Raw genomic sequence first — 8,887 nt, forward strand, 5'->3', positions numbered from 1 at the left:
TCATACAATTTTATATCTTTTGAAAGAACAAGAAGAAGAACATGTATGTATGTATAGCTTTTGTTATATCAACCTCATTCCCATTTCTGATTTTTTCATTTATTCCTGTTGATCCATGGTACCATCTACAGTCATTTCCTTAATCTAGTGCAGTTCTGCTCCTTACTACTTTCCTATGTTATTGGCAAACATATTACATTTCTATATGTTATAGGTCCAACAGAGCAATTATATATATATATTTAGTTGTTTTTTAAAAGTGGTTAAGAGAAGAAAGCAAAGAAATAAGCATTTATACTGTCTTTTGTAATGACATAATTACAAGTGCTTTTTTGGTTTTTTTGTGTGATTTGAAATACTGTCTGGGGCACTGGCTTTCAGCCCATTATTTGTTGTAAGGTGGGTCTACTAGCAACAAATTCTCTCAGATTGTGTTGATCAAGGAATGTCTTTATACCACATTTATTATTCAGAAATAGCTTTGAAAGATATAGGATTCTTGGTTGATGGTTTTTTGTTCTTATTTTGGCACTTGGAATATGTTTTTATCCTGCCTTCTGGCCTCCATTGTTCTGATGACAAGTCAGCTATTAATTTTACTGGGATTTCCTTATAAATAACCCTTTTTTTCCTTGTTCCTTTCATGATTTTCTCCATATCTTTTGGCTTTCACCATTTTTACTATGATGTATCTTTTTGTGGATCTGGTTGCTTTTTATTATATTTGAAATTTGTTGAGCTTCTTAGATATGTAGATTAAAGTATTTGATCAAATTTGAAAATATTCAGTCATTATTTCTTTGAATATTTTTTCTGCTCCTTTCTCTCCTCCCTTTGGCACTTCTGTCACATACGTTATATACTTTGCAGGGTCCCATATTCTCTGAAGCTCTTTTTTTTAATGTAATCTCTACACCCATCATGGGGCTCCCACTCGCACCCTGAGACTGAGTCACATGCTTCACCGACTTAGTCAGCCAGATGCCCCAACTCTGAAGCTCTTTTTATTTTCTTTTTTTCCTCTGTATTATTTTTTTAAAGATTTTATTTATTTATTCATGAGAGACACACAGAGAGAGACAAAGAATAGGCAGAGGGAGAAGCAGGCTCCTCCAGGGGAGCCTGATGTGGGACTTGATCCTAGGATCATGCCCTGAGCTTTGCAAAGGCAGACACTCAACCTCTGAGCCACCAGATGTCCCATTTCCTCTGTATTATTTTAATTACATAGTATCCATAGGTCTGCATTCATGCTTACAAATCCTTCTTTTCAGGACGCCTAGGTGGCCCAGTGGTTGAGCATCTGCCTTCAGCTCAGGGCGTGATCCTGGAGTCCAGGAATCGAATCCCACATCCGGCTTCCTGCAAGGACCCTGCTTCTCCCTCTGCCTGTGTTGCTGCCTCTTTCTTTCTGTGTCTCTCATGAATAAAATAAATAAAATCTTTTTAAAAATCCTTCCTTCCTTTCTTTTTTGCTAATTCTTTCTTTTGGCTGTTCAAATCATCTGTTGAGCCCTTCTGGTAAATTTTTCTTTTAAGTTATCATACTTTAAGCTTCAGAGTTTCCATTTGGTTCTTTTTTACAGTTTATATTTTCTTATTGACTGTCTCTTTGATGAGACATTGGTATCATACCTTTACTTGTGTAAGCATGACATTCTTTACTGCTTTGAATATGTTTTTTACTGGCTACTTTGAGATCTTTGTTCATTAAATCTGACGTCCATTCACTCTCAGGCAATTTCTGTTGCTTCCTTCCCCCCATATATGGGTCAGACTTTACTGTTTCTTTGCATGTCTTCTAATTTTCTTTGCTGGAAATGGGACATTTTATGTAACATATTGTAGCAACTTTGGTTACAGGTCCGCATTCCACCCCACCTGTGTTTGTGGGGATGCTTGTTATACTTATTTGTTTATTTGTTTCTGGCTAACTGGATAGTTTTTTTTTTAAACTGGATCATATTTAATGAAATGCATTTCCTCTGTATATTATGAGCTTCTGATACTTCTCAGAGGACACAGCATTGGGCATATACAGTCTCCTTAGAATGATAGTTGTTTTTGTCTCTTTCCCTGAGAACGCCCAGCTATCAAGCTCCACTAATTGCTGGCTAATTGTTCTATTATTTTCAACAATGTCCTGGAAAATAAATTGCTCCACAGAATGATTCAATTGAAATCAGATCCTTTGTGAGGACAGTTTTTTTTTTTAAACTTTTTTTCTATAGTCTTATCCCTTTTTCTTTTTCTTTCTTCCCTCCCTTTATGCCCCCCTTCCTACTTCTAATTTTTCCTCCAGCTTTACTGAGATATAATTGATATATAACACTGTTTAAGTTTAAGGTATAAAACATGATGATTTGGTATATGTTTATATTATAAAATGATAATGAGGGCAGCCCGGGTGGCTCAGTGGCTTAGTGGCTTAGTGCCGCCTTCAGCCCAGGCCCTGATGCTGGAGACCCGGATCGAGTCCCACGTCAGGCTCCCTGCATGGAGCCTGCTTCTCCCTCTGCCTGTGTCTCTGCCACTCTCTCTGTGTCTCTCATGAATAAATAAAGAAAATATTTTTTAAATAAATAAATAAATAAATAAATAAATAAATAAATAAAATGATAACGACAGTAAGGTTAGTTAGCCCTTCCATCACTTCACATAATTATCATTTTTTTGGTGTGATGAGAACATTTAAAATGTACTCCCTTAGCAACTTTCAAATATGTAATGTAGTGTTCACTAAGTCATCATGCTATACATTAGATCTCCAGAACTTAGTCTCTTATAATCAGAAGTTTGTACCCTTGACCAACGCATTCCCATTTCTCCTACCCCTAGAACCCTGGCAAGAACCATTCTACTCTCTCTTCTGTGAGTTTGGATTTTTATTTATTTTTATTTTATTTTTAATTTATTTTTAGACGGTGTGGTGAGGCAGAATAGGGGCAAAGGGAGAGGAGAGAGAGAATCTTAAGCAGACTCCATTACCAGCACAGAGTCTGATGCGGGGCTTAATCTCATGACCCTGGGATCATGACCTGAGCCAAAATGAGTTTGGACACAACTGAGTGAGCCACCCAGGTACCCCAGGTTTGGCTTTGTAAGATTTCACATATAAGTGATATCATATAATATTTGTCTTTCTCTGACTTATTAAATTAGCATAAAACTTTCAAGGTCCAGGGCAGCCCAGGTGGCTCAGCGGTTTAGCGCCACCTTCCCGGATCAAGTCCCACATTGGGCTTCCTGCATGGAGCCTGCTTCTCCCTCTGCCTGTGTCTCTGCCTCTCTCTCTCTCTCTCTCTCTCTCTCTGTGTCTCTCATGAATAAATAATAAAATCTTAAAAAAAAAACTTTCAAGGTCCAAATGTTGCAAATGGCAGGCCTTTCTGCTGTCTCATAGCTAAATATTCCATTGTGTGTGTATGTCTGTGTGTGTCACATCTTATTGCATTCATCCTTAGACACTTAGGCTGTTTCAGTGTCTTGGTTAGTGTGAATAATGCTGCAATGAACATGGGAGTCCAGATATCTCTTTGAGATCCTAATTTGCTTTGGATGTATACCCAGAAGTGAGATTGCTGGATCATATGGTAGTTCTAGTTTTAATTTTTTTGAAAAACCTCTATACTTTTTTCCATGATGGTTGTACCAATTTACATTCCCACCACCAGTGCACAAAGGTCTTCTTTTCTCCACATCCTTACCAACATTGTTATCTCTTGTCTTTTTTATAACAGCCATACTAACAGGTGGTTTTTATTTGAATTTCCCTGATGATTAGTGATGTTGAGCCCCTTTTTATGTACCTATTGTCCATTTGTATATCTCTCTTGAAAAATGTCTATTCAGTTCTTCTGGTCATTTTTAAATTGGATTTTTTTAGGTTTTTTTCTTTTTTTCTTTCTTTTTGCTATTGGGTTGTATGAGTTGTGTATTAACTTCTTATCAGATAGATGGTTAGCAGATATTTTCTCCCATTCCATAGGTTGTCTTTTCATTTTATTTATCGATTCTTTTGCAGTGGAGAAGGTTTTTAGTTTGAGTAACCCCCCCTTGATGATTTATTTTTGCTTTTTTTGCCTGTGGTTTTGGCATTGTATCCAAAAAATCATTGCCAAGACCAATGTCAAAGAGCTTTGTTCCTATGTCTTTATCTAGGAGCTATGTTATTGATATTTATGTCCTTAAAATATTTTGAGCTAATTTTTGTTAGTAGTATAAGATCAATGCTCATTCTGGGGCAACTGGTAGGCTCAGTCAGTTAAGCATCTGCCTTTGGCTCAGGTCATGATCTCAGGGTCTATGTTGGGCTCCCTGCTTGGAGAGGAGTCTGCTTCTCCCTCTCCCTCTGCTCCTCCCCCTGCTTGTACTGTCTCTCTTTCTCTCTCTTTCTCTCTCACTTTCTCTCTCAAATAAACAAAACCTTTAAAAAAATCAGGGCTCATTCTTTTGCATGTGCTTATCCAGTTTTCCAAACACCATTTATTAAAGAGACTATCATTTCCCAATTGCCTTTTCTTGGCTCCCTTGTCATATATTAGTTGACCATATATGTGTGGGCTTATTTCTGGGCTTTTAACTGTGTTCCTTTGGTCTACGTGCCTGTTTTTATGCCAGTACCATACTGTTTGGGTTACTATCACTTTGTAATATAGTTTGAAATCAGAAATGTGATGTCTCTAGCTTTGTTCTTTCTCAAGATTGCTTTGACTATTCAGGGTATTTTGTAAGTTTTAGGATTTTTTTGTTCTATTTCTGTGAAAAACGGCATTGGAATTTTGGTAGAGATTACATTGAATCTACAAATGGCACTGGGTAGTATGGAAATTTTAACAATATTCTTCCAACCTATGAACATGGGATATCTTTCCATTTATTTGCATTTTCTTCAGTTTTCACAGTAGAGAGCTTCACTCCTTGGCTAAATTTATCCTAAGTATTTTGGAGTTTTTTGATGATATTGTACATGTGCTTTTTTAAGACTTTTTTTTTTTTAAGATTTCTTTTTCAAATAGTTCATTTTGAGTGTGTAGAAACTTGAGGAAAAGGGAGGTCTATTTTATTACCCAATTTTTTACTCTTAATTATACTTTCTTCCTTCCTAATGTTTCAAGATTCCTTCTTTTATTTACTTATTTTTAAAGAATTTATTTATTTATTTATTTATTTATTTATTTATTTATTTATTCATGAAAGACACATACACACAGAGGCAGAGACATAGGCAAAGGGAAAAGCAGGCTCCATGCAGGGAGCCCAATGTGGGACTCAATCCAGGGATTCCAGGATCATGCCCTGAGCTAAAGGCAGGTGCTCAACCACTGAGCCACTCAGGCATCTCTAAGAGTCCTTCTTTTATTATTTCCTTCCTGCTTCATTAATTTCCTTTAGCTATTCTTTTAGGGTGGGTCACTGGTGAAATATTCTCTTAATTTCCTTTCATCTGAGATAGTCTTGGTTTGTCCTTTGTCATGAAGAATATTTTCACTGGATATGGAATTCTGGGTTGATATTTCTTTGCTTAGCATTTAAAAATAGTGTACCACTCCCTTTTGGCCTCAAGGTAAAGCCACAAATGGAAGTTGTGTAGAGAAGGAAGCACCCAGGGGATCCTGGGTGGCTCAGCGGTTTGGCGCCTGCCTTGGGCCCAGGGTGTGATCCTAGAGTCCCGGGATCGAGTCCCGCGTCGGGCTTCCTGCATGGAGCCTGCTTCTCCCTCTGCCTGTGTCTCTGCCTCTCTCTCTCTGTGTCTCTCATGAATGAATAAATCTTTTATTTTTATTTTTTTAAAATTTTATTTATTTATTTATCAGAGAGAGGCATTATTTCTTTTCGTTTATTTATTTGTTTGTTTGTTTTAAAGTAACCTCTATACTCAGTGGTGTGGCTTGAATTCAGGGCCCTGAGATCAAGAGTCACACACTCTACCAGTTGAGCCATCCAAGTACTCCTCAGGCATTGTTTCTTTTAATACTACTTTAGTGCCACTCTTTCTTACCACTTTATAGGAATCTGATGGTATGAATGTTAGATCTTTTGTTATAGAGCCATAGGTCCCTAAGTATTTTTTTCCCATCTATTTTTTTCTGTTGTTTAGAATTGGTCATTTCTTTTTACTTAAAAAAAAAATTTCCAGTTGTGGGGCACCTGGGTGCCTCAGTGGTTGAATGTCTGCCTTTGGCTCAGGTCGTGATCCCAGAGTCCGGGGATAGAGTCCCACATCAGGCTCCCTGTGAGGAGCCTTCCTCTCCCTCTGCCTACGTCTCTCCCTCTCTCTGTGTGTCTCTCATGAATAAATAAATAAAGTCTTAAAAAATAAAATAAATTTCCAGTTGGTTTTAGTACATGTCAGAGCCACATCACATGCCATACCAGTCCAGGGTGAGAATTTTCTAATAAGCCTTTTCTAATATTAAAACTGCTTCTTGGGGTGCCTGGGTGGTATAGTCAGTTGAACATCAGACTCTTGGTTTCAGATAAATTCATGATCTCAGGGGCTGGAGCCCTGCATCAGGCTTGCACTCAGTGTAGAGTCTGCTTGGGATTCTCTATCCCCTCTCTCTTTGCTCCTCTCCCCATACACTCTCTCCTTCTCTCTCTCTCTCTCTCTCTCAAATAAATAAATAAATAAATCTTAAAAACAAAAACAAAAATAAAAACAACCCTGCTTCCTTTAGTATTATCCTAAGTTCTATCCTGAATTGAGGGAAGAGTGGCTGGATGCCCCATAAGTTTCCTAGGGGAAATACAAAATTATATGTTCCCTCTTTGTAAGGATATGGGGCAAGAAGAGCAAGTTCTAGCCCCCAAAGAAAGGACTTACAAGCAATAAATATTTTACTCCATTCTTATGAGGCCTGCCTTTAAAAAGGAACTATATCCTTAACCCATAAGTGTTTTTCACCATGATAGTGGGTCCTGTAGTTTCTTGCAGCAGAGGGCCCTGGGCTCTTCCTTGAACCTGTACCCTCCATCTATCACTAGCAGTAGTGAGCCAGGGAATGGTTGGCCTTGGCCATTTTGTGCATGTCAAGCTTCTTCTTGCTCACAGGGCCCTGTCTGTGAAAAGCCTCCAGCAGCTTATTTGACAACTTCTCTGGCATCAGCATCCACCAGTGTTTCTTCTCTCTGAACTCAGTAATCATCTGCTTCATGACCAGGAAGCAATGATGCTGATCAGTTAGTGGCACAGGGACTTGGTAGAAATGGCCATCTCTGAAGATGGGTACCAGCCCAATCACAGGCTCATAGTTTTTCAGTGCTTGGCGGAAGATGGTGTAGGTGTTGCGTTGGATGGTTGCCTATTCCTATGCAGAAGCAGCATGGTACTTCTCAAACTCCTTTTTCACAGCTTCTAGAGTCTGCATCATTAGGGATTTGGCTAGTACTTTGTTTCCTTCTTTCATCATCATGTTGGTGAATTTACTGACACTGGGTCTTCAAACAGAGCTTGTTTTTGTCACTATGGCAGGTTTGATAAGCTGTCTTCCTGAGTTCCTGCTCATATTTCTCAGAATGGGTAATTTCTACTATCCTATCTTTATATCCACCCATTCTTTTCCCTATCAACACTGTTCTGCTGTTGGCTCCTTCTAGCAATTTTTTTTTCAATTTTTCATTTTGGTAATTATATTTCCAGTTCTGAAATTTGATTTTTCTTTATGTCTTCTATTTTTTTTTACTGGGACACTATATTTGATGGGAACTTTGGGACTTTCTAACTTTTCATTTTTGTCAACCTTTTACACAATTTTTCATTGAAACACTATGATGACTGTCATCCTTGTCACATAATTCTATTCTTTGTGTCTTCTTGTTTTAATCTGATGGTTTTCTTTTCCTCATTCAGATTTTCCTGATTCTTAGTATGATAAATGATTATATTTGTGTATCCCGGTAATTGGGGCTATTATGTTATGAGACTCTGGATCTTATTAAACTTTTATAGGACTCCTCAGTTACCACACAAGTGTGGGAAATGGTATGTTGCCTCATTACTGCCAATTAGGGATGGAAGTGCATATTTCCTACTAGGCCTCCTTTAACATTCTATGAGTAAGAGCCTTATTTTTGGACAGGGATAAAATTTCAAGTCGGCTAACATTACCTTGGCTGAGAGGAGAAAGGGTGTCTCATTACTGCTCCTGACATGGTCTCTACCATCACCATGGAAGGGGGGATGGCCTCTTTACCACCGGTCAGAATGAAAATTCTGGCTGTCTACTCTGCCTTTTTTGTCACCAACCTAGTATAGGGGAAGAGATGACTAGTTATAGCTTTGTAAAGTCTATGTTTCCTACCTGGCTTATTCTGTCATGGGTAGTGTGTAACCACAATTTTTTTTTCATGCCCCCCCCCCTTTTTTTTTTCAACCACAATTTTTATCCCATGATACTTGGCTAGAATTAAGGTGATTATTGTCTAAAAGTTTTCTGTCTTACTAGGCTGCCTTTATCCTGGTCCTTTGGCTAGAGACAACAGGTTTTACTTGGAGCATTTTTAGTCTACATTCATGGGTGTGTCCTGGTTACAAGATTCTACTGCATCCAATCCAGGATATACTAGGGCAAAAGGAAAACCAAGGGAATTTAACATCATGCCATTCCATAAGTCTCAAGGTCCCTACCTGGTCTTTCTTCTCTCCACCTCTCAGAGTCATCTTATGTTTTTATATATAATGTTTATGGTTGGTAATTATACTTAGTAAAAGGAATACGGAGAAGTACATTTCCTCCTCCATCTTATCACAGAATCAGAAGTCTAGGGAATAATTAGATATAGCCATTTTAGAAACTGGAGTTATTTTGATGTAGCTATTTTGATATGGCATCAGAATAATTATGTTAAAACACAAGAATACTTTTATTACTAGGTAATAAATATT

The 8,887-nt window shown here is 37.9% G+C and overlaps 1 pseudogene; it reads right to left on the reverse strand.

The window, feature by feature from the left end:
- Positions 1-6,983: 6,983 nt before the first annotated feature.
- On the reverse strand, positions 6,984-7,557 carry LOC112934441 (small ribosomal subunit protein uS7m pseudogene; annotated as a pseudogene).
- Between the last annotated feature and the right edge of the window lie 1,330 nt (positions 7,558-8,887).

Source organism: Vulpes vulpes, chromosome X (genome assembly GCF_048418805.1).
Source record: "Vulpes vulpes isolate BD-2025 chromosome X, VulVul3, whole genome shotgun sequence".
NCBI lineage: Eukaryota > Metazoa > Chordata > Mammalia > Carnivora > Canidae > Vulpes > Vulpes vulpes.